The sequence below is a fragment of the Aotus nancymaae genome, unplaced genomic scaffold, assembly GCF_030222135.1.
Source record: "Aotus nancymaae isolate 86718 unplaced genomic scaffold, 86718_ANA_hifiasm-v0.15.2.pri h1tg000067l, whole genome shotgun sequence".
NCBI lineage: Eukaryota > Metazoa > Chordata > Mammalia > Primates > Aotidae > Aotus > Aotus nancymaae.
Window position 1 is genome coordinate 17741619 of NW_026988482.1, and position 25952 is coordinate 17767570.

Here is a 25952-nt window from a genome sequence, read left to right on the forward strand (position 1 = left end):
TTGTTCACTAACAATGAACAATCTAAAAAGAAAATACTCCATTTATAATAGCATCAAAAAGAATAAAATACTCAGGAATAAATTTAACCAAGGGACACAAAAGACATAAACTGAAACTACAAAACACTGCTCAAAGAAATTAAAGACATAAATAAATGGAAATAAATATCACGTTCATGGATTAGAAGACAATTTTTTTTTTTTTTGAGACAGAGTCTCGCTCTGTCACCCAGGCTGGAGCGCAGTGGAGCAACCTCGGCTCACTGCAACCTCTGCCTCCCAGGTTCAAGTGATTCTCCTGTCTCAGCCTCCCGAGTAGCTGGGATTACAGGTGTGCACCACCACACCTGGCTAAATTTTGTATTGTTAGGAGAGACGAGGTTTCACCATGTTGGCCAGGCTGGGAAGACAATATTCTTTAAATGATAACATTATCCAAAGCTATCTACAAATGCAATCCCTATCAAAATGCAATGCAATCCCTATTAAAATTCTAACAGTTGGCGAGGCACGGTGGCTCATGCCTGTAAACCCAGCACTTTGGGAGGCCAAGCAGGAGGACTGCTGGGAGCCCTGGAGTCCTCAAGACTAGCCTGGTGAGACTCCATCTCTACCAAAAAAAATTTCATTATTTATTTATAATTTTTTTTTTTTTTAAAGACGGGGTTTCACCATGTTTGTCAGACTGGTCTTGAACTCCTGAACTCAGGAGACCCACCTGCCTTGGCCTCCAAAGTGCTTGCATTACAGGCGTGAGCCACCACGCCCGGCCTACAAAAAAATTTTTAATTAGTCAGGCACAGTAGTATGCTCCTGTAGTTTCACCTACTTAGCAGGCTGAGGGGGGAGATCACTCGAGTCTGGGAACTCAAGGCTGTAGTGAGCAGTGATTGTGCCAATGCACTCCAGCCTGGGTGATAGAGCGAGACGCCATCTCAAAAAAAAGAATATTGTCTTCCAATTCATGTAGGTGGGATTTCTTTCAATTTATTTGTCCAAAAAAAAAAAAAAACGGAGAGAAAAAAATTCTTTCCATTAATTTGTCCAAAAAAGGGAGGGAGGGGGACCCTCAATAGCCAAAACAATCTTGAAAAACAAGAACTAAGTTGGAGGACTCACACTTCCTGATTTCAAAACTTACTACAAAGCTACAGTAAGCAAAACAATGTGGTACTGGCATAAGGACAGACATAAACCAATGGAATAGAATAGAGTACAGATCTTCTGTAGTTCACCAGAATGATAATTGGGTGTTTTAGAAACATGTGAGATGTGTCATTCTCAAACCTTGTTATGACATCAGCACTACCCATCTAACCTGAAGAAAAGAAAAAGAAAAAAAAAAACAAAAAACAGATATAAACTCTCACAAATATGATGTACTGATTTTTGACAAAAGGTACCAGTCATTGGGGAAAGGACAGTCAACAAATGCTACTGGGAAAACTAGATAGTTACACGCAAAAGTGAAGTTGGACTTTTCTTTTATATTATACACAAAAATTAACTCAAAATAGATTAAAGAAGAGGAGCTAAAAACAGTAATGCCCTTAGAAGAAAACATAAGAGAAAGATCTTCATGATGCTGAATTTAGCAAGGACTGAAAAGTAGAGGCAACAAAAGAAGAAAATTGATAAACTGGAATTCATAAAAATTAAAAACTTTTGGCCAGGCGTGGTGGCTCACGCCTTAATCCCAGCACTTTGGGAAGCCAAGGCAGGCAGACTGCTTGAGCTCAGGAGTTTGAGACCAGCCTGGGCAACGTGGCGAGATCAATACAAAAAAAAATTAGCTGAGCGTGGTTGTGTGTGTCTGTAGTCTCAGCTACTTGGAAGGCTGAGGCAGGAGGATTGCTTGAGTCTGGGAGTCGTGGAGGCTGCAGAAGTGAGCCAAGACTGCAGCACTGTACTCCAACCCTGGGTGACTGAGGGAGACTCTGTCTTAAAAAAGAAAAAAAAAGTTAAAATTGTTGTGCACAGCACACAATAAAGAGAGTGAAATGATAACCAACAGAATTGGAGAAACTATTTGCAAATCATATATCTAATAAGGGATTAATATCCAGAATATGTAAAGAATTCCTACAACTCAACAGTAACAACAAAGTAACAATAAACAATTCAAAATTAGAAAAGGACTTGAATAAACATTTCTCTAAAGAAGAAATACAGGCTTGGTGGAGTGGCTCATGCCTGTAATCCCACCACTTTGTGAAGCTGAAGTGGATGGATCACTTGAGCTCAGGAGTTCAAGACCAGCCTAGGTAACATGGCGAAACCCCATCTCTACAAAAAATATGAATATTAGCCAGGCATGGAGGCATGTGCCTGCAGTCGCAGCTACTAGGAAGACTGAGGTGGGAGGATCACTTGGGACCAGAGGAATGAGGCTGCAGTGAGCTGGGATCGTGCCACTGCCCTCCAGTCTCGGCAACAGAGCAAGACCCTGTCTCAAAAAAAAAAAAAAAAAAAAAAATTCAAACGATGACAAAAAAGAAGATATACAAATGGCCAATCAGCGTATGAAAAACTGCTCAACATCAATATTCCTTAGAAAATGCAACTCAAAATCACAATGAGATACCAATTCCTACCCATTAAAATGAATTTTATTAAAAAACAAAGAAAAGGAAAATAGCAAGTGTGGGTGAGCAAATGGAGAAACTGGCACTCTTGAGCATTACTGATGAAAATGTAAAATGGAGCAGCCACTTTGGAAAATCGTTGGGTGGTTCCTCAAAAAGTTGAGCATAGATTTACTGTATGTCCCAGCAATTCCTCTTCTAGGTATATATCCAAAGAATTAAAGTGGGATTCCAACAGATATCTGTATAGCCATGTTCATAACAGCATTATTTACAATAGTTAAAAGGTGAGAACAGCCCAAATGTTCATTGACGGATGAATAAACAAAATGTGGATATCCATAAAATACAGTATTATTCAGCTTGAAAAAAGAATAAAATTCTGACACATGCTATGACATGGATGAACCTTAAAAACATTACACTTCATTAAATACAAAAAGACACATATAGTAAGATTTCACTTATATGAAGCAGTTAGGACAGGCAAACTCATAGAAAGAAAGTAGAAGAGAGGTTGCCAGGGGCAGAGGGAAGGGGAAAATGGGAGTTATTTAATGGATAGAGAGTTTCTATGTAGAATGATGAAAAAGTTCTGGAAATGGATAGTGATGGTTGCACAACACTGTGAATGCATTTAATGTCACTCAACAGTACACTTAAAAATGGTTAAAATGGGCCGGGTATTTTGGCTCACCCCTGTAATCCCAGCACTTTGGGAGGCCAAGGCGGGTGGATCACTTGAGGTCAGGAGTTTGAGATCAGCCTGGCCAACATGGTGAAACCCTGTCTCTTCTAAAAATACAAAAATTAGCCGGTGTGGTGGCGCATGCCTGTAGTCCCAGCTACTCAGGAAGCTGAGGCAGGAAAATTGCTTAAACCCGGGAAGCAGAGGTTGCAGTGAGCAGAGATTGTGCCATTGCACTGCAGTCTGAGTCACAGAGACTCCGTCTCAAAAAAAAAAAAAAAAAAAAAAAAAAAAAATCACCAAATAACTTTTGTTTGTTTTGAGACAGAGTCTTGCTCTGTTGCCCAGGCTGCAGTGCAGTAACACAATCCTGGCCCATTGCAACCTCCGCCTCCCGGGTTCAAACAATTGTTCCTCAGCTTCCCGAGTAGCTGGCATTACCGGTGTGCACCACCACGCCCCGCTAATTTTTGTATTTTTAGTAGAGATGAAGTTTCACCACGTTGGCAAGGCTGGTCTCGAACTCCTGACCTCAAGTGATCTGCCTGTCTTGGCCTCCCAAAGTGCTGGGATTACAGGCATGAGCCACCGCACCCAGTCACCAAATAATTTTAAAAGTATGAGAACAGGCTTGCCTGCCACCATGTAAGACATGCCTTTGCTCCTCCTTGACCTTCTGCCATGATTATGAGGCCTCCCCAGCCATGTGGAACTTATATTCATTGGAAGAGACCTGCAAGGCTACCCTTGGCAGCTGGCAAGACTCCATTTTGATCATAGTGCAAAGAGAGCTCAGACTGAACCAGAAATTAGCCACAGTTTCACTGAGTCCTCAACCACTTAATTTACTGCCAGAGCTCTACTGTTGTGAAGAGAGAAGCAGCTTTGAGAGAAATGCTTTTAAACTGAAATAACCATGGCGTTCGAACAAAATAACATTGGTATTCTTATGTGACTCTTTTAGACTAAGTTAATGGTAGCAGAACTACTTTTTTTTGAGACAGAGTCTTGCTTTGTCACCCAGGCTGGAGTTCAGTGGCACGATCTCGGCTCACTGCAACCTCTGCCTCCCAGGTTCAAGTGATTCTCCTGCCTCAGTGTCCCAAGTAGCTGGGATTACAGGCATGCGCCACCACGCCTAGCTAATTTTTTTTTAGTAAAGATGGGGCTTTACCATGTTGGCCAGGCTGGTCTTGAACTCCTGGCCTCATGATCCACCTGCCTTGGCTTCCCAAAGTGCTGGGATAACAGGTGTGAACCACCGTGCCCTGCTGAACTACTTTTAAGTGTGTATACCGATGGCTGTAATCCTAATATACTTACACGTTGCAAATTCTTTTCAGATTAAGTTGGTCATCCTAGAACAGGAGGTCAAGATTTAGCCTTAAGAGAACTTGTTTTTTAGCCCCACTACTAGTCTTATTGCTGATGCCGGCAAACCATCTTACATTTAGGCCAACGGTTATACGTAGGATCAGGTAAGAAGATCACTGCATCTGCTCAGTAAGTGCATCACCATTGGGAAAAAATTTTTTTAAAAAAAGGACCTGGGGGACACAGCCAATGAGGAAAAAGACTGGCACTAGAGACCCTAAATGGGCTCTGAATGGAGAAACCCAGGTATAGCATAGGGCTGTGGTGAGATGTGGGACTGGTTAAAAGGATTAAGTGAACGTCTGTATACAGGAGTTAACACCCCTATCTTGGCAAGAAGAAAGCCTGACAACTAGGCATCAGCTTCTCAGGTAGAAAGCTAAAGGGTCTTCTCTAAGGAGAGGAAAGGATCCCAAAGAAAAGAACCTTACATTTTGGCTTCTAGGAACCCCTGCCCACCCGCAGTTCCCCAGCACACTAGTTGGCTACCTTCTTATTCACCCCAAAGTAACACCTATCAATTAATAAACTTCTCCCAAGAAAAAGTATAATGAGAAGAAGGTTAAAGGATATAGATGATACAAGAGTGTCCCCAAGTTAATGACTAAGTGACAGACGTAACTGAGTGACAGGTACACAACGGCTTATTGCTCTCTACTTGCACATACATTTGAATCTTACTGTAATAAATATTAAAAAAAAAAAACCAACCCTTCACAATGTGCAAAGCTTTTAAAGAATTTATCCACTTACAGATTTTAGCAAAAATGAGTACAGAGGAGGAGGAGGCAGGGAAAGGCAGGGCTCAGAGGGATTCAACAGCATAAAAAATTAAAAAAAAAAAATGAGAACAAAGATTTGGCTACAAGAATATGATCACAACAATGTTTAGAACAGGAAAGAAATGCAGTACATATTCTATAGTAAAATATGAGACAAAGAGCAGAAACCATTAAAAACAAACGAGGCCGGGAGATGAAAGAAAAGGAATTGAGTATTTTGCATGTGGACATTAGGAGATCTTCAAAATCCAAAAGCTATTTCAGATTTTGAAATTACAAATGATTGAAAACCACCATGGCACCTGTAAACCTATGTAACAAACCTGCACAAGCTATACATGTACCCCAGAACTTAAAGAGTATAATAAAAAAATTATAGAAAAAGAAACTACACGTGAAAATGCCGTTGAAGTGTTGTACCAGTTTAAATGGCTAGGAAACTAAATATCAATCTCTATAACCCATCTAGACAAAAGCACTTTTCTTTTTAAAAGAGGAAGATGTTTTGGGGACCAAAAGTGAGAAAATCTCTGTGAACGATCCCTAGCCATGACTGGCTCATGCTCAGAACTCTGAACGATCCCTAGCCACGACTGGCTCATGCTCAGAACTCTGAATGACCCCCAGCCGTGATTGGCCCCTGCTTTGCTCTGATGTCATGAAAAGCCTTTGTGATGGAATCACAGGGCCTATATAAGGGCCTGGCTGGGTCATGGTTTTTGGTCTGAGATATCCCTGGAAGCTTGTTTGGTGACCTGTGGATTCAGACCAGCGATTGCCGAGTGGTGTGGTGTGTGTGCGTGTGTGTGCGTGTGCGTGTGCGTGTGCGTGTTTTATCTGTGTTTCTGTGTGTGGGGGGGGTTGGGTGTGGGGGGGTTTGGGGTGGGGGAGGGTTTCTGTGGGAGGGGGGTTGGTGTTTTTCTAGTTAGCGTTGTTAGTGTAGTTAGTATAGTCACTATCGTTGCTTAGTATTTTAGCGTACTTTGGTATAGTCAGTATTGTTGCTTAATATTTTAGCATAGTTAGTATAGTTAGTATTGTTGCTTAGTAGTTAGTCGTGTAGTTAGTGTAGAGAGGCATCAGGCACCATGGGGCAGACACTGGCCCACGCCCCACCTGACCAGGGGCTACAGTGTTACCAAACGCTGGAACTCATTGGCCGTGGTGCCTTCAGCGAGGTGAAGCTGGCCCGCCACTTGCTGTCTGGGACCCAGGTGGCCGTGAAAACCACCCACAAAACTGGCGCCCGTGTCGCCATTAGCCAGACAGAGCTGACGATTTTAAAGTCTGTGCACCACGCCAATATCGTAGAACTATTTCAGATCATCGACACCACAGATGCATGCCATTTAATATTGGAGTATACCTCAGGAGGAGACCTGCACCAGTGGCTGTACCGCAACCACGTGACAGAGGAGGAGGCCCGGGCAAAGTTCCAGCAGATGCTGTCGGCCATGGAGTACTGCCACGCGAGAAGAATAGCACACAGGGACCTGAAGCCGGAAAACATCCTGTTGGATGGTGAAGGAAATATAAAAATTGCCGATTTCGGATTGGCAACAACTTACGATGAGGGGCAGTGGCTGACAACACGTTGTGGCACCTTCCTCTACATGGCCCCAGAAGTCATCCTGGGCCAGGGCTACCAATGCCCCGCCATGGATGTTTGGAGCCTAGGCGTCACTTTGTACGAGATGGTGTCGAGGGATCTACCCTTCTTCTCAAAGAGTCGTATGGTCCTCCAAGAAAAAATTCGATCTGGAAGGTACATCTGCCCCTCTTCCTTCTCAAAAGGCCTGGAAAGTCTAATGAAAAAACTGTTAATGACAGATCCCAGGGAGCGGCCCACAGTACAGCAAGTTCTCAGGGACTCGTGGGTCAACAACGGCCAGCAGTTGCCTCTGACAACTCATGAAAAGCAAATCCTGGAACACCCAAATGCTGAAACGATCCAGGTCTTGGTGGCCATGGGATTCAGGGCTAAGACAGTCACCAAGGCAATTAAAGAAAACTTGTATAATTATCCCATGGCCACCTACCTTTTTGCTGACAGAATAAGAAAGCGAGTCGATGACAGAAGAAGAAAGCGAGTCGATAACAGACTACGGTCCCTTGCTCCTGGGGATCCCACCTGTTCTCCATCCACTCAAGTTTCCAGTTCACCTGCCGGCCCGCAAGTTTCCAGTTCACCTGCCGGCCCGCAAGTTTCCAGTTCACCTGCCGGCCTGCAAGTTTCCAGTTCACCTGCCGGCCTGAAGAGGAAGACAGAGAGTTTTAATCCAGACCCCCAGCATGCCCCCATGGCCTCCCCGACCATCAAGAGATCCATCAGCAATTGTGGAGATTTAGAAACCTCGGCTCAGCAAGCCCTCCAGCGTGACCCCGTGGCCTCCTCCATTGCGAGCTCCAACGGCAGTGGTGGGGATGCAGAAACCTCGGCTCAGCAAGCCCTCCAGCGTGACCCCGTGGCCTCCTCCATTGCGAGCTCCAACGGCAGTGGTGGGGATGCAGAAACCTCGGCTCAGCAAGCCCTCCAGCGTGACCCCGTGGCCTCCTCCATTGCGAGCTCCAACGGCAGTGGTGGGGATGCAGAAACCTCGGCTCAGCAAGCCCTCCAGCGTGACCCCGTGGCCGCCTCCATTGCGAGCTCCAACGGCAGTGGTGGGGATTCAGAAACCTCGGCTCAGCAAGCCCTCCAGCGTGACCCCGTGGCCTCCTCCATTGCGAGCTCCAACGGCAGTGGTGGGGATTCAGAAACCTCGGCTCAGCAAGCCCGCCAGCGTGACCGCGTGGCCTCCTCCATCGGGAGCTCCATTGGCAGTGGTGGAGATTTACAAACCTGGGCGCAGCAAGCCCTCCAGCGTGACCTCGTGGCCGCAGCCTCCATCAAGTGCTCCAAGGGCAGTGAAGATTTAGAAACTTTGGCTCAACAATCCTTCCAGCACGACCTCATGGCCGCCTCCTCCACCCAGACCACCACCCAGAGAACCCTGGCTCAACAATCATCACACGAAGCCAGCGTCCTCCAAGCTAGGCAGCCCGAGGCTGTGTTGGCCCAGCCAACAAGAAGCCGGGGCTGCCGCAGAGCTGCCAGGCGATGCATTTCAATACTAATGAGATGCTTCTGCCTGTGCCCACCCAAGAGAAGAAGCCGCTCAACATAGTTGGGCGGCTGATAAAATCAGGTAGGTGGGGCGGTGAAGCCACACTTCTTGCATTTTACTATATTTATTCTGTCATTATTAGTATTGTTTTAATTGGCAAATCGTGCTGCTTGTACATTCATGGGGTGCAGTGTGAGGATTAGATAGCTGTGTGCACCGTGGAATGAGGAAATCCCACTACTCAGCATCTCCACCACCTCAGAGAGACCAATTCCACGTGATGCCCCAGAAGTGTTGATCTGAACCAGTTGACCCCACTGAAGTAGCCAGTAGATGGATGGTGACCCGGGGCCGGAGAGTGGCAGAGGGAGGGAATGGAGGGTGTCGGTCAAAGGACCAAAGTCTAGACAGGAGGAAGAGGTTTTGGCTCTCGTGCACAGCGGGGTAACCAGAGTCGATAAGAACGTATTGCATTTTGCAAAACAGGTCCATGTCAAATGTCTCTGCGTTTAGACTGGAGAGGACGAAGGCCCTGAGGTCCAGGAACATTGAAACCTGACAGTGGATGCCAACGGCTGTGGGGAGGAGTCAGGTGAGACGCCCATGTTGGAGCAACGTCGGAGCCTGCAGCACTTCTCCGCTGCCCTATTTTAATCTTTGTTAATAAAGACTGTTCCTCATAGATGACCATTTCTTCCTTCTTGCAAATCTTGTAGTAGCGCTGGAAAGGTGGCAGGTGGGTTGCAGACACTCTGCTGCTTTGCACCCTCCCTGCACGGGACCCGGGCTAAGAGAAGGGCACGGCGTGAGGCAAAGGAAAAGGCAGATTTACTAGCAGCTGCCTTAGTTGAAAGAAAAGCTGGGATAATGAAAGGATGTGGAGGAGGACGTGGAAGAGGGCAAGAAAAAAATATAGCTAAACCAGAGTCTAAAACCCGGCCCAGACTGGAGAGAGATCAATGTGCAGTGTGGAAAAAGAAAGGGCATTGAAAGTATGCATGCCCCAAAGGAACGGTCTATAAAGATCATGGGGTTTATCCCCATGCAATACCTAGTGGTGGGATATTATCCAAACTGGTGGATCACTGTCTTACACTATTACCATTGGGGCTATAGGAATAGCAGGTAAAAACAAACCAAAACAAACCCTTTTGCCAGTCAAAATATGTCACTGGAAGGCAAGAGGTGCAGCACAAGTTCTGATATCTTCCCAGCTGCCCTGTTCCTTTGTTGGGGAGGAATCTGCTCCAAAAACTACAAGTACAAATTTCTTTTAAGCCTAAAGATAACATGACTTTAGGTTTTAAGTAACCAAAGGCTATGGTATTAGCCTTCACAGTACCACAAGCTGAGTGGCAATTCTTTGCTAGGGATATGAAGGGACCTATAAAGCAAACTTGGGGCCAATGAAGGAAGTTATATTCAGAATTAATTAGTAAATTCCCAGAGGTACGGGCTGAAAACAATCCACCTGAGCTAGCCATGAGAACTAACAGTGGGAGTCAGCCCAGTCCGGCTACACCAGTATCCCATACCACAGGAGGCTGTTTTAGGCACAGCAAAGCATCCAGAGTGGCTAATAAACGTGGCATTTTGGAGCCACGCCAGTCACCCTGGAACATCCCACCCTTGTCAAAGAAACGGCTGCCTAGTAATAAATTGTACCATACCTGTGATAATTACAGGCCAGGGAGGAACCTACGAGCTGTAAACCAAGCAACAGTAACTATTCACCCAGTAGTTCCAAACCCATACACTCTCCTCTCCCTAATTCCCTCCAATGCAGTATTGTTGACTGTTTTAAACGAAAAGAATGTTTTCTTCCGCCTTCGCCCCCATGCCAGTCAGCCGATCCATCTTTGCCCTTCAATGGGAAAATCTCCAGTATACTTGGACCAAGCTTCCCCAAAGGTTCAAAAACTCCCCCACAATTTTCAGTGAGGCCCTAGCATCAGACCTTAATGCTTACACCCCACCAGATAAAAACTGTGTCCTTCGGCAGTATGGAAATGACCTTCTCCTAGCAGCATCCGCTATCGAAAATTGCCATGAAGGAACCCCAAACCTCCACCTTCTGTGGAAGGCAAGGTATAAAGCATATAAAAAGAAGAAAAAAAAAAAAAGCCCAGATTTCCTGCGAAGGAGTCACACACTTGGGGTTTGTCATAAGCCACAGACAGACAGCGTGTGTTAGGCAGTGCATGCAAGGAAGCTGTCTGTAGAATTCCCACCCCAACCTCCCAGCAACAAGTCACAGGGTTCTTAGGGGCAACAGGGTTCTGCCATATTTAAATCCCAAATTTCTCACTAATGGCAAGATAATCATATAAATCCACAAAAGCGGGGGAAAAGAAAACCCTTTATCTGGGGGCCTGAGCAACAAAAAGCATTTAATACAATCAAGAAGGCTCTAGTTGAGGCACCTGCTTTAGGACTGCCAGACATAACTAAACTCGTTCTCCTGTATGTTCATGAGCAGAAGGGAATGGCCATCAGAGTTTTAACCCAATCTTGGAATCATGGCATCACCCAATAGCCTGCCCATCAAAGCAACCGGACTCGGCGGCTCAGGACGGCCATCCTGTTTCAAGGATCTTGCTGCTACAAGTGCTCTGGGAAAGCAGTTAACTGTATGGGTACCACACTCTGTTTTAACACTAATGGAGCAAAGAAGGCACCATTGGTCGTCAAATCCTAGAATGACCCAGTATCAGGGCTTTTATGTAAAAACTCCACATAACCTCAGAAACTATAAACACTCTCAACCCTGCCTCCCTCCTCCCACTGGAAACAGAAGCTCCCCTATATAACTGTATAGAGACAGTAGATAAAGTATTCTCAAGTAGAAGGGACCTGACAGATCGGCCCCTCCAAAATCCAGATGTCAGGTACTTTACAGCTGGTAGCAGCTTTGCAACAGAAGAAGTCAGACGGGCAGGATATGCAGTTGTAACTCTAAATTCAGTGGTAGACGCCCAAAGCCTGCCAACAGGAACCCCAGCCCCCGGAGCAGAGCTAATAGCTTTAACGCAGGCATTGCTGTTAGCAAAAGGTAAAAGAGTCAACGTATATACTAATTCAAAGTATGCCTTTGCTATGCTACATGTACATGGGAGCATATACAAGAAAAAAGGACTCCTACCTGCCCAAGGAACAAGTGTAGGGTATCCAGAAAAAATCCTACAACTTTTAGATGCAGTACGGGATCCTAAGAAAAATAGCTGTTATATATTGCCAAGGCCATCAAAAAGGTGGGACCCTAGAGGCAAGAGGAAACAGGAAAGCAAATGCAGAAGCTAGGCGTGCAGCAATGAATACTCCACTTTCCAGCACGGTAGGTAGGAAGGCAGCTACTGCCATGCCTCTCCTCCCAGAACCTTTGCCTAAAGAGAAGCCAAATTACTCCCCAAATGAGAGGACCTGGTTTGCTCAGGAAAATGGAGCTTATACAAAAAAAAGGCTGGTGGAGGTTCTCAAACAGAAAATTAGTTTTTCCTGAAGTAATAGCCCTCAGGTTTGTAAAACAGTTCCACCAAGAAACTCACACGGGAAAACAGCACTAGAAACACTACTGGGGTGCCACTTCTATGTGCCACTGCTCACTGTCATCTCCCGAGCCGTCTGTAAACAATGCTTAACCTGTGCTCAGAACAACCAACGGCAAGGGCCATTTCGGCCCCTGGGAATTCAAAAAGTAGGAGTAACCCCACGTGAAAACTTGCTTGTGGATTTTACTGAAACGCGCCAAGCAGGAGGCTATCGGTTTATGCTGGCGTTTGTCTGCACCTACTCCGGGTGGGTAGAATTTTTCCCCACCTGCACTGAAAAAGCCACGGAGGCAACTCAAGCATTATTAACAGATAGTATTCCTAGGTTTGGGCTGCCTCTGACTCTCAGGTCTGACAACGAACCGGCATTTGTAGCTGAGACTGTTCAAAATCTCTCTCAACTGTTGGAAATCACGTACTGCCTACCGTCCCCAGAGTTCGGGGAAGGTAAAGCAAAGAAACTGGACACTGAAACAATTCCTAAAGAAATTCTGTCAGGAAACCCACTTACGGTGGGATCAAATCTTGCCCATGGTCCTTCTCCGAGTCAGACGCACCCAACCAAACAGACCTAATATTCACCTTACGAAGTTTTGTTTGGGAAACCACCCCCCACAACCCGGGTAAAAGACAATCTTTTTTTAAACAAATAGGAAAAATAAACATTAAGGAGATAAATGCAGGCCCTAGGTAAAGCCATGAAACAAAGCTGGGTACAAAAAAGAATACCTATAAGTTTAACAATTCTAATCCATTCATTTAAACCCAGAGACTCTGTCTAGGTTAAAAAGTGGAACCCAACCACATTGGGCCCTTTTATTGTAACCTTATCCACCCCCACTGCTGTTAAAGTTGCTAAAGTTGTTCTCTGGATTCATCACAGCCAGTTAAGGCCAACAGCCCCAGACAAGTGAACCAGTCAGCCGGATCCGGAACATCCCACCAGGCTAACCTTGAGACATGTGATCGACAAGGACCACAACCAGCTCAGTCCGGTTCCAGATGCAGACGACCCTGAGAAATCGTCGAGCCCTGCTCTAGTCACACAACCAGAAGCTGACTAGTCAACGCACGGCCGAAGCTCGAGCAATCTCCACCGGATAAGCAAATGTAAACTAAAATCTCAAGCAAAATCTTAAACCTTGTCATTTTAATAATATTAAGTATCCTGTTACTATGTTGACATTGCTGCAAAGCTTTGCTCCCAGGAGAAAGCATTCCTTGTCCAGTCTTAGTGTAAAAATGTTACCTTTCATTTCGCTCATGTCAGCCCTTATGGCAAATCTACTGAGCGAGGAAGTCCTATATGGGTGTCCTATGTGCACCCACACTACATAGACAGGGAATACACAAGTTAAAACTTTACTATAGCAAACACATTATGAGTGTAAAGGAGCTTCCCTAGGAACTTGCATGTGTAATCAAACTACCTATTCAAATTGTAATCCAGGTAATAATCAGTCTTATGTGTGCTACAACCCCAAACTTTTACCTGGGGTATGGTTTGAGCTCTGTAAAAGAACAGGAAAAGAAACCCTTTGCAATCTAACTCGGGTAACCCCTTCTCATTAGGGAAGTGTGTCCTTAAACTTAGATGCCTAACAGGTAGTAAAAACACTTCTTCAAAATAAAAAAAATAGTTGTAGCCCCAACTTGTTATAACACCCCTATTAGGAAAGTCCTAATCAGGTGTGCACATGACATAACTGCAAATCCTATAACCTTCAAAAAAAGCAGGCGGTGCTTACTCAAATCCCACTTTGGATTAGTGATGCTATAAGCTGATACAACTATAATAAATGTACAAATAGGAAACTGAAAAAAACACAGACTGGCCCCCAGAAAAAAATAATTATTATGGCCCAGCCACTTGGGCACAAAAACAGGGCATGGGGATATCACACTCCCATCTACATAATTAACCGCATCATTAGGCTGCAGGCAGTTCTAAAAATCATAACCAATGAATCATCCAAAGCTTTAAATTTGCCACCTTACAAATTTACAGGCCACATAGATGAGAAATGCCATTTACCAGAAAAAAACTAACATTACATTACCTTTTAGCCCAAAAAGGAGGAGTATGTGAAAAGTTTAACTTATCAAACTGCTGTCTAAAAATCAGTCATAATGGACAAGCAGTCATGGAAATTACTGCCAGCATGCAAAAACTAGCTCAAGTTCCAGTACAAACCTGGAAAGGGTGGTCACCAGACTCCCTCTTCAGAGAATGGTTTTTATGGTTGGGGGCGTTTAAAACCCAAATAGGGGGAGTAGTAATTATATTAGGAGGGCGTTTGATACTACCTTGTCTCCTGCCTCTCTTAATTGGGAGTATTCGGTCAACTATAGAAGCAAGTAATGGCCAAGCAAACCACCAGTCAATTAATGGCATTAGCTAAGTATCAACCTGTGCCCCAAGAGGATGGAGAACCGTCTCAGAATGACATGTATGGTAGTGGAGCTTTTCATGGGCTTGCGTAAAGTGTAATCATCTACTGGAACTTAATCACTGGCAAATGTCTGGATGAAGTAAGCTTAAACTAAGCAAGTAATATGTTAATAGCCCCAAAAAGCTGCATTAATACCATCTTTTCCAAGCAGGCAGCTTAGCAGAAGAAACAACTTAAGGTAAATAACAGCACTGTTCCTGGAACCACAACACTCTGCAGATCAGCCCCCGGGGCTGTGTTTACTCAAATTCCAACTTTCTCCAGCTGTTGCCTGGCTGGCCCTGGGTAGATGACTGGTTAGCTAAAGACAGGTTAGATTCTTCAAAGGAAAGACAACCTAAGACAGGGACAGGCACAAAGGAGCCATCAGGCCTAAAAGTTCATTTTGTGCCTCTCATGGCAGGAGAGAAACTCTCAATCTCGTGCTAAAAATTCACAACTCAGTGCTGTACGCTTACCATAGCTAACACACCAGCCTGCTGTCCACCAAAAATACAAAGGCGCTCCCAAAAGGGTTGTCTCAAAAAGCTCTGCGACACACCTAAGCCATCGCCCTGACATCCAGCTACAAAAACCAAACAGGCATAAAACTGATAAATAAGCTCATAGAAATACCAAGTGACCTAAACCAAAATTAACTTCCAAATACTAGTAAATGCTGAAAGCAATGGGGTTGTTTCCTATCAAAGAGTTAATAAAAAGCAACAAAGGGGGGAAATGAAGAGGGAAATTAAATAATAACAACGGTAGTCTACAATTCCTGCATAACACAGTTTACTGTGTTGTGTTCAATATAAAATCTAACCCCAGCTCTGCTTAAAATTAACTCCTTAAAACCTATCTTAGCTCTTCTGCCCACATTCTCAGCAAAGTTCCCAGACATCTCAACACTCCTGTTTTTCTTGCTGACCAGCTGCAAGGTCACAGGGCAAGATAACCCCCAAAGAATGTGCAATGCGTTTCTCAAAATGCTATTTTTCAAATGTAACATACATCACAAGACATGTTACAAATTAACTGTTCTTTGTTGTGGCTTCTGCAAACCTGTGTTACATCATTCTGGATGTATAAAAAGTATCCCATTTTCTTTCTCCTTTGCTCAATCTTGGGATGCTAATCTGCTGAGCCAGTGGCCACCTTAATAAACTCCTCCTGTTTCGCCCACTGGTCTCTCTGGTCTCCTGAATATTCTGAAACACCCCAGGTGTGAGTACTGAATCTCCCTCTAAATGCCAGTTTGGAACCCCAGAAAGAAGGTCTCTGTGGGCCCCGCTTGAGCTCCCCAAGAGCCCCTCTGAATCTGTCCTCCTGCTAAGCCGCTGTGCACCCCCTGGAAGTGCCACCACCAATACCGTCGCCTGAAGTGGAAAAGTCTGGCTTCCTCTTACTAGGTGTTGGCCAACCAAGGAGCAGAGTCTGATTTGAGGTTGCCATGGAAACCCATTGGGCAGCTGCGAGCTGTAGGCTCTTGGGCCATTTGGATTATACTCCAAGTCTGATTCCCAGTCCAGTGCTCCCACACCCAGCAGCTCCCATTCATCTGTCCACGTGCCAAAGAAGGGCCCAGGGCAGTGTGTGGGGCTCGGGGAGGGAGAATGAGGATCAGGTACATAACTGGGATTGATAACTCATATTTATGCTCAATGTTAGGAGCTGGCTTCAATGAAAGCGCATTAGAAAACATATCCTAGCTTTCAAAGAAATATAGATCCAAATGTTAAAATCTGTATGCACTGGCATACGAAATAACCATACTTTATTATTTATTAATAATTTTTGGAAAAAAAAAGATATATGGAGGGCCAATGACACCAGTTATTTAATTTATGCTCATACTTTTCTTTTTGTGACAGAGTCTCACTCTGTCACCAGGCTGGAGTACAATGGCATGATCTCGGCTCACTGCAACTTCCGACTGCCTGGTTCAAGCAATTCTCCTGCCTCAGCCTACCGAGTAGCTAGGATTACAGGCTCGAGCCACCCACCACGCCCAGCTAATTTTTGTATTTTTAGTGGAGACGGGGTTTCACCATGTTGCCCAGGATGGTCTCAATCTCCTGACCTCATGATCCGCCCACCTCGGTCTTTCAAAGTGCTGGGATTACAGGCGTGAGCCACCGCACCTGGACTATGCCCATATTTCTTTAATTCACTGTGAGGTGTGAACTTTCTCAATGCACTGCCATGTATCAACAACTTTCAGAGTCAATCATGGGTAGCTGTATGGGCCTCACCTAGCAGTAGAGGAAAGCAAAATCCAAGACACAGCTTTTAGGAAGGTCTAGAAAGTGCCTAGTCTGGCCGGGCAAAGTAGTGGCTCACGCCTGTAATCCCAGCACTTTGGGAGGTCGAGGCTGGTGGATAGCTTGAGCTCCGAAGATTGAGACCAGCCTGAGCAACATGGTGAAACCTTGTCTCTACAAAAAAAAATGTAAAAATTAACTGGCTGTGGTGGCGCACACCTGTAATCCCAGCACTTTGGGAGGCCAAGGTGAGCGGATCACGAAGTCAAGAGATCGAGACCATCCTGGCCAACATGGTGAAACCCTGTCTCAAAAAAAAAAAAAAAAAAAACCACATTTACAAACAAACTTTTTTTTTAATTGGCCGAACATAGTGTCAGGTGCCTGTAATCCAGCTACCAAGAAGGCTGAGGTGAGAGGATTGCTTAAGTCCAGGAGTTCAAAGCTGCAATGAGCTCTGATAGTACCACTGTACTCCTGGGCAACAGAACAGAACCCTACATCTCTAAAAAATGAAAATTTTAAATTTTTAAAATAATAAAAAAAGGCCAGGCATAGTGACTCACACCTGGAATCCTATTGCTTTGGGAGGCCAAGGTAGGTAGACTGCTTGAGTTTAAGACTAGCCTGGGCAATGTGGCAAAACCCTGTCTCTACCAAAAAAAAAAAAAAAAAAAAAAAAAAATACAAAAATTAGCCAGGTGTGGTAGTGGGCACCTATAGTCCCAGCTACTGTGGAGAACTGAGTTGGGAGGATTGCTTCAGCACAGGAGATCGAGGCTGCAGTGAGCCATGACTGCACCATTACACTCCAGCCTGGGTGACAGAGGGAGACCTTGTCTCCAATAAGATAAAATAAGAAAAAAAAAAAAAAGAAAAGAAAGGGAAAGGAAGGAAAGAACAGAAAGAAAAAGAGAAAAGAAAGGAAGGAAAAGAAGGAAAGAAAGAGAGAGGGGGAGGGAAGGAAGGAGAATAAAAATTTCAGAGAAATGAATACCTCTTCCAGAGTTATCTTCTATAAGGGCATTTTAGTGACTAATTTGGCTAAATAAGAATAGACAACAAACATCACATTAGTATATTTGAGAAAATAAAATGCTAATTCCAGCACACCGAATGCCAATAGTCTGAGAGAGCTAGGACTCACAACTGGGCAACCACTGAAAGGGATTAACATTTTAACACAATACTTCTTACTCCTCTCCCCAAGTCCAGTGCAATGGCACACACAGCAGAAGGAGAGATAATATGCACCCTCAATCTGCCAGAGACTTGACAACAAAGAAAGCCAAGGGCATATGACACTGACAGAAATACACTTCGCAGGAAGGGTGGGATGAAAGGTTCTGCCTGACAGTGCACCATGGCTGACCCCTTCTCCTAGACAGAAATGATGAAGGCATAGGCTAACAGATTCATACCTTCATACCTGTTGGAAATTATTTCTCCAGATAGATAGCTGCTGCCTAAGTGATATCCTGATGAGTCACCACAGCCACAAAGTCAGTACTGCTGCAGAGCATCCTACTGTTTGACAGCTTGATATAGGCACTGGGAAAAGGCTAGAGCGACCTTGGTTATCATCTTGAGCAACCCCACTGAGGCACAAATACTCACACTATTTGACAAATAAAGCTAGCAGAAAGTTCCTTTACTTCCATCCCCTAGGCCAATAAGTACCAGCCAATAATAAATAAAGGACATTTCACATCAAGAGTCATGATAGCAGAGTTACAAAAAACTCAACCCAAAGTACTTCAGAGAAACCTTCTCAGAGGCGCGTGCGCGCGCACGCACGCACGCACACACACACACACACACACACACACACACTTGGACTCTACTAAGAGTTGTGCTTCCGAGAGGCGCAAGCGCACAGACACACACACACACACTCAGGCTCTACTAAGAGTTGCCAAGCAGATCCTGGTGACTCAGAATCTGTACCAACTTTGCCTGTAAGTAAATCTGGGGGAAAGAATAGACAGAGACTTTTTAAAAAAAAATTTAGACAGGGATCTCACTATGTTGCCCATGTTATCTTAAAACTCCTGGGCTCAAGTGCTCTTCCTGCCTCGGCCTCCAAAAGTGGTAGGATTACAAGCTTGAGTCACTGTGCCTGGCCTACAAGGACATTTTATGTTCCACAAATTCTTACTTTACTCACCTTGAGGACTCAGGACTTCTTCCCTCACATTCTTATGTCTCTCATAAGATGGTTCACTTTGTCACAAGGACCATAATCCACATCCATTTCCTTAAAGAATTCGTTTTAATAAACTTCAGATATAAAAATAAATTTTCTTAGAATTATAATTGAAGGCCAGGCACAGTGGCTCACGCCTGTCATCCCAGCACTTTGGGAGGCCAAGGTAGGCAGATAACCTAAGATCTGGAGTTCAAGACCAGCCTGGCCAACATGGTGAAACCCTGTCTCTGCTAAAAATACAAAAATTGACAGGGTGTGGTGGCTCACGCCTGTAATCCTAGCACTTTGGGAGGTCGGGGTGGATGGATCAGGAGTTCGACACCAGCCTGGTCAACCACAGTGAAACCCTGTCTCTACTAAAAATACAAAAATTAGCTGGGTGTGGTGGCGGGCACCTGTACTCCCAGCTACTTGGGAGGCTGAGGCAGGAGAATCACTTGAACCTGGGAGGTGGAGGTTGCAGTGAGCTGAGACTGTGCCACCGCACTCCAGCCTGGGCAACAGAGCAAGACACCAAAAAAAAAAAAAAAAAAAAAAAATTAGCCGGGCTCGATGGCGCACACCTGGAGTCCCAGCTACTTGGGAGGCTGAGACAGAAGGATCGCTGGAACCCAGGAGGCAGAGGTTGCAGTGAGCCAAGATTGCACTACTGCACTCCAGCCTGGCTAGACTCTCTCTCTCTCTCACACACACACACTCTCTCTCTCTCTCTCTCTCTCTCTCTCTCTCTCTCTCTCTCTCTCTCTCTCACACACACACACACACACACACACACACACACACACAATGTAGAATTGGAAATTATTTGACATGCGGAGAACGGTAAGAGACAGAAAAAACATCGAATTTCAAATTATTTCAAATGCTACCAAGTGCTAGGTACTACAGTTAAATGTTCTGCATACATTATAAACCAAGAGTCACAACTCAAATGTATGCCACTCCTCAAGTTCCTCTGACCACCCCTTTAAAATTGCCCCCATCTTCATTCTCCCAATATCCTGCTTCATTTTCTTTACAGCACTCAGCTATCAGCTGTTACACTGTTTTTGTCTATTTGCTTATGGTCTGTTTTCTCCCATTACAATAAAGTTATTCCGTATGTCTTGTTCACTGCAGCAACCTCAACATTCAGAAAGGTGACTGGTACACAGCAGGTACTCAGGAATGAATGATTCCATTTATCCTACATAAGGGCTCCAAAAGATATGGGTAAGAGGGAATTGAGGATGTGGGAGGTTAAAAAATGTGCCAGTGGTAACCCACCTAGGAAGTAACATCTGACTCCAAAACCTGTACTCCTCTTTGTTATGCTGTACTACCTAAGTGCAAAAATTTCCCTGAAGATCTGATTCTCAAAACTTTTTCCATCAAAATGATTTTCACACACCCTGAATTGTGGTAAAGTTTATTAAAAAGAATACTGATGTGGGCCGGGCGCGGTGGCTCAAGCCTGTAATTCCAGCACTTTGGGAGGCCAAGGCGGGCAGATCACCAGGTCAAGAGATCGAGACCATCCTGGCCAATGGTCAAACCCCGTCTCTACTAAAGATATAAAAATTAGCTGGGTGTGGTGGCATGCACCTGTAGTCCCAGCTACTCGGGAGGCTGAGGCAGGAGAATCACTTGAACCCAAGAGGCGGAGGATACAGTGAGCTGAGATCACACCCCTGCACTCCAGCCTAGGTGACAGAGTGAGGCTCCATCTCAAAAAACGAAAAAAAAAAAAAAAAAAAAAAGAAAATGTACTAGTAATAGAAGTTTCAACTGGAGCATCAATACCTTTGAATGCATACATTTAAAGGTCAGATTTCTTTGCTATGTACCAAGTAAAACCAAAAAAGTCACATTTGTATAACATTTCATTAATTGTAAACACAATGCAAAAAATGTTTAAATACGAGTTAAAATACAGTGTATTACATTAGCTACAAAAAAATTAACTCCCTACAAATTTAAAATACAATCCATTTACAACTAAATGCTACCAATGCTACCACCATCTTCACACTTCTTGGTACCCAATAACCCCTAAAATTGAGAGGTGGTTTAGCAAACTGCATCAACACGCCACAGGCAAAGCATAGCTCTGAATTCTAGACATAAATAGTGCACTCAATGCAACTTTTATAAACATTTACGGACATTTCACTAGCTTTCCTTACTAGCCGAGTACGTATTCCTTTGCTAAGAAAACAGAAATAAGGCTGGGCGCGGTGGCTCACGCCTGTAATCCCAGCACTTTGGGAGGCCGAGGCGGGCGGATCACGAGGTCAAGAGATAGAGACCATCCTGGCCAACAAGGTGAAACCTTGTCTCTACTAAAAATACAAAAATTAGCTGGGCGTGGTGGCGTGCGCCTGTGGTCCCAGCTACTCGGGAGGCTGAGGCAGAAGAATCGCTTCAACCCAGGAGGAGGAGGCTGCCGTGAGCTGAGACTGCGCCACTGCACTCCACCATGGCGACAGAGCAAGACTCTGTCCCAAAAAAAGAAAAAGAAAAGAAACAAAAATAAATATTTGGGGATTTCTTAATATTTAAAAAAATGAAATTAGCTGGGCATGGTGGCACACACCTGTACTACCAGCTACTCGGGAGGCTGAGGCAGGAGAATTGCTTGAATCCAGGAGACAGAGGTCGCAGTGAGTCAAGACTGTGCCACTGCACTCCAGCCTGGAAGACAGAGCGAGACTCTGTCTCAAAAAATGAATAAATAAATTTCAAAATGTTGGGAAGCCAAGGCGGGTGGATCACGCGGTCAGGAGTTGAAGGAAAGCCTGGCCAAGATGGTGAAACCCAGTCTCTACTAAAATTACAAAAATTAGCCAGGTGTGGCGGCGGGCACCTCTAATTCTAGGTACTTGGGAGGCTGAGGCAGAGAACTGCTTGAACCCAGGAGGCGGAGGGTGCAGTGAGCCAAGATCACACCACTGCATCCCAGCCTGGGCGACAGAGCAAGACCCCATCTCAAAAGAAAAAAAAAAAAAGGTTATATGACAAGACATTTGGCATGCTGGGTATTCAGTCTCACAATCATTTTTGAAATTATTTTCCAAATTGAGTTTCTATTTTTAAAAAAATCAGAAACTACTTCTCAGCAGAGAAATTATCTTCCTTTACAGTAGGCCAAAATGTTACATATTTAGAATTAAAACACTGGCAATTTCAATATGCAAATTTCAGAGCTTACCGAAAAGGTCCAGTTCTGTTAGCAGGTCGAGAATCCCCCCACATCTCTTTTTATCAAGAGGCTGCCAACAAGTAGATCCTTCTTCTACCAAATTCTGGTAATAGCAGTACCTGTATAAAATAAACCACAAAAATTAGTACTTTAGAACATGAATTAAAAGTTAAACTAGTTTCCCACTTCTTAGTTTATCAAGGACCACCACATCAGCAGCAATAATTCTGGAGCTCACTTTTAAACATTTACATATTATATTTATAATAAGAAAAATACATTTTTAATTAAAATGTGTACTCTGGGGTGGGGCGCGATGGCTCACATCTGTAACCTCAACACTTTGGGAGGCCAAGGCAGGAACATCACTTGAGCCAAGGAGTTTGAGACCAGCCTGGGCAACATGGCGAAACCTCATCTCTACTAAAAATACAAAAATTAGCCAGACATGGTGCCAGGTGCCTGTAATCCCAGCTCAGGAGGCTGAGGCAGGAGAATTGCTTGAACCCGGGCGGCAGAGGCTGCAGTGTGCCAAAATCATGCCACTGCACACCAGCCTGGGCAACAGAGCAAGAATCCATCTCAAAAAAAGAAAAAATACAAAACTTAGCCAGGCATGGTGACATATGCCTGTAGTCCCAACTTCTTTATTGGAAGGCTAAGGTGGATCGCTTGAGCTCGGGAGGTTGAGGCTGTAGTAAGCCAAGACTGCACCACTGCATTCCAGCTCAGGAAAGAGTGAGAATGTCTTAAAACAAAGAAAGAAAAAAAGTGGCCAGGCGTGGTGGCTCACGCCTGTAATCCCAGCACTTTGGGAGGCCGAGGCGGGTGGATCACGAGGTCAAGAGATCGAGATCACTGGTCAACATGGTGAAACCTCATCTCTAGTAAAATACAAAAAAATTAGCTGGGCGTGATGGTGAGCGCCTGTAGTCCCAGCTACTTGGGAGGCTGAGGCAGGAGAATTGCTTGAACCCAGGAGGCGGAGGTTGCGGTGAGCCGAGATCGTGCCATTGCACTCCAGCCTGGGTAAAAAGAGCGAAACTCAAGTCTCAAAAAAAAAGAAAAAGTGTACTCTGGGTACCATAAACTTTTTAATGTGCTATGAATGCTTCACATTTACTAAATAAAATAAGTATTTACTGATTTTTCTAGTGCTCACTAGCCCTTTCGTTTTGGAAACAGCATTGTAGTATCAACCCCACTGTCTCGGACCTATTCTAACACCATCCGGCACGACCAATCAGAATAATCTATTACTCTCACTACAGTCATTGCTTTGAAGACAGACATGGAACTCAAGTCAAGATGAAAAGTTATCTCCTGGACCTTTGTTATAGCTACTGAAAAAGTGGCAAATCTTCATGACCTTGGATTTGGCAATGATTTCTTAAATATGACCCCTAAAGCACAAGGAACTTTAAAATAAAAATTAAAGTGAACTTCTTCAAAATTTAAAACTTGTGTATCAAACGACACTATCAAGAGAGTAAAAAGACAGCCCATAGTCATCAAAATGGCAGACCAGAAGTTTCAAGGTCTCATTCCTTCATAGAAACATCAGAAAACAAGCAATAACTGTGTGAAACAACTTTGTCAGAGTTTTAGAAAACAGCCAAGGTGTACAAGCCAATATCCAATCAAGAAAAAGCCATCTTAAAAACACTAGCAAAGTTCTGTAGTGTTTTTACTCACCCTTGCCCCACTCCTTCTCCAGCATGGCAGTGGTTTTGGTCTTAAAGCAGTATAAGCCCAATTCCCAGCTCCCTCCCTCAAAGAGCAAAACAGACCTTACTTGTAAATTATCATAGGTATCTGTTCTACCCTGTCTAGGGTATTTGAAGGACAGGCATAAGGTGTTGGTTTCTATTTCAACCTAACACAAAACTTAGGTAGAAAAAGCAGCAGGTATTGCTAATGAAAGCTGTGAAGCAGACTACAGACTAACAGACACTAACAGACATATGGGGCAAGAGATTACAGATAGATGCCCAAGAACCAGGCGCGGTGGCTCACACCTGTAATCCCAGCACTTTGGGAGGCCTAGGCAGGTGGATCATGTGAGGTTAGGAGTTCGAGACCAGCCTTAACAAAACGGTGAAATCCTGTCTCTTTAAAAAAAAAAAAGCCCGGGCGCCATGACTCACGCCTGTAATCCCAGCACTTTGGGAGGCCGAGGCAATTGGATCACGAGGTCAAGAGATCGAGACCATCCTGGTCAACATGGTGAAACCCCGTCTCCACTCAAAATACAAAAAAAAAGTTAGCTGGGCATGGTGGCGCGTGCCTGTAATCCCAGCTACTCAGGAGGCTGAGGCAGGAGAATTGCCTGAACCCAGGAGGCGGAGGTTGCGGTGAGCCAAGATCGCGCCATTGCACTCCAGCCTGAGTAACAAGAGCGAAACTCCGTCTCAAAAAAAAAAAAAAAGGCAGAGAAGTTGAGGTGAAACTCTGGCAAATTAGGACATTCCAAAGCAACACGTATGTTGAGAAATTTAGAAAGCCATAAATGCCAAGGCAAAATGTATGATCATACAAGACCTAGGCTGGGCACAGTGGCTCACGCCTGTAATCCTTGCACTTTGGTAGGCCAAGGTGGGTGGATCACTTGAGGTCACGAGCTCAAAACCAGCCTAGTCATACTAAAAATACAAAAAATTAGCTGGGCATGGTGGCAGGCACCTATAGGCCCAGCTAACTTAGGAGGCTGAGGCAGGAGAACCACTAGAACCCAGGAGGTGAAGGTTGGGGTGAGCCGAGATCATGCCACTGCACTGCAGACTGGACAACAGAGCGAGACTTCATCTCAAAAAAAAAAACAAAAAAACGACCTAAACATAAACTGACAACCGAGAATTCTGTATCTGAGAAAACCGTCCTTTAAAAATTAAGGAAAAAAATAAAGACATTCTCAGATAAACAAAAGCTGATAGAGGCTCTTATACCGCTATACATTACCAACTACAGTCCCAGCTACTTGGAAGCCTGAGGCAGGAGCATCACTTGAACCTAGGAGGCGGAGGCTGCAATGAGCTGAGATCGAGCCACTGTACTCTAGCCTGGCAACAAAGACTCCTTCTCCCCCACCTCCCCCCTCCAAAAATAAGGAAAGAAAGAAAAGAAAGAAATCAATCAATCAATCAATCAATCAATCTCTGGTAAAGGCAAACACAGGAGCAATTAGCATTATTGTAAAAATTAGCATTATTGTAAAAATTAGCATTATTGTAATTTTGCTTTGTAACTCTGCTTTTCATTTTCAATGTGATCTAAAAACAAATGCATACACCAAGCAGGTGTACTCTCGAGTGTGTTGATTACCTCTACAGAACATATCAATGGAGCACCCAGGGACGCAGAAAGCAACCCTCTCCACAGCTGCCCGGATGAAAAACATGGGGAACTAATACCAAAACTGGCAAAGCCCTAAGTTTCCTTTCCATGCTTAAAGAAGTAACCACTGTGGCCCAGAGGAGCACACAGAATCTGTGGACAGAGAGAGAAAAGATTCATGACAACGGTCATACTTTGCTAAAGGTCAAGTAGACACTGGGAAGGAAAAGATACAGAAGACAGTATGAGCATCTAATACAGCATTTCTAGACATCAATCCTGCAATACTATATGTTGACAACATACTTCAGATTCATTATTATATTCATAAGCCCAACACTAAATTTATTCCGACTGAAACTTTAGCTATCAAACAAGAACAGAAATTTAACGTTTAACTACACTGTCTAAAACTTAAAAAAAAAAAGGCATTTTGTGTGCTCAAGACTCAT

The 25952-nt window shown here is 44.4% G+C and overlaps 1 protein-coding gene and 1 non-coding gene across 2 annotated transcripts in view; one reads left to right on the forward strand and one right to left on the reverse strand.

The window, feature by feature from the left end:
- The window catches only part of LOC105731885 (sterol regulatory element-binding protein cleavage-activating protein), a 141304-nt gene that overhangs the window by 48754 nt on the left and 66598 nt on the right, over positions 1 to 25952 (reverse strand). Inside the window, exons 7-9 of the mRNA XM_064366966.1 lie at positions 22177 to 22286; positions 7783 to 9320; positions 6796 to 7681 (exon numbers count right to left, since the gene is read on the reverse strand). The gene's annotated coding sequence lies outside the window, so the exon portion shown is untranslated. The remainder of the gene's footprint in view (positions 1 to 6795; positions 7682 to 7782; positions 9321 to 22176; positions 22287 to 25952) is intronic.
- LOC135270869 (small nucleolar RNA U13) lies at positions 1220 to 1319 on the forward strand. The gene has a single exon (XR_010339029.1). It is a non-coding gene; the product is annotated as a small nucleolar RNA U13 (small nucleolar RNA).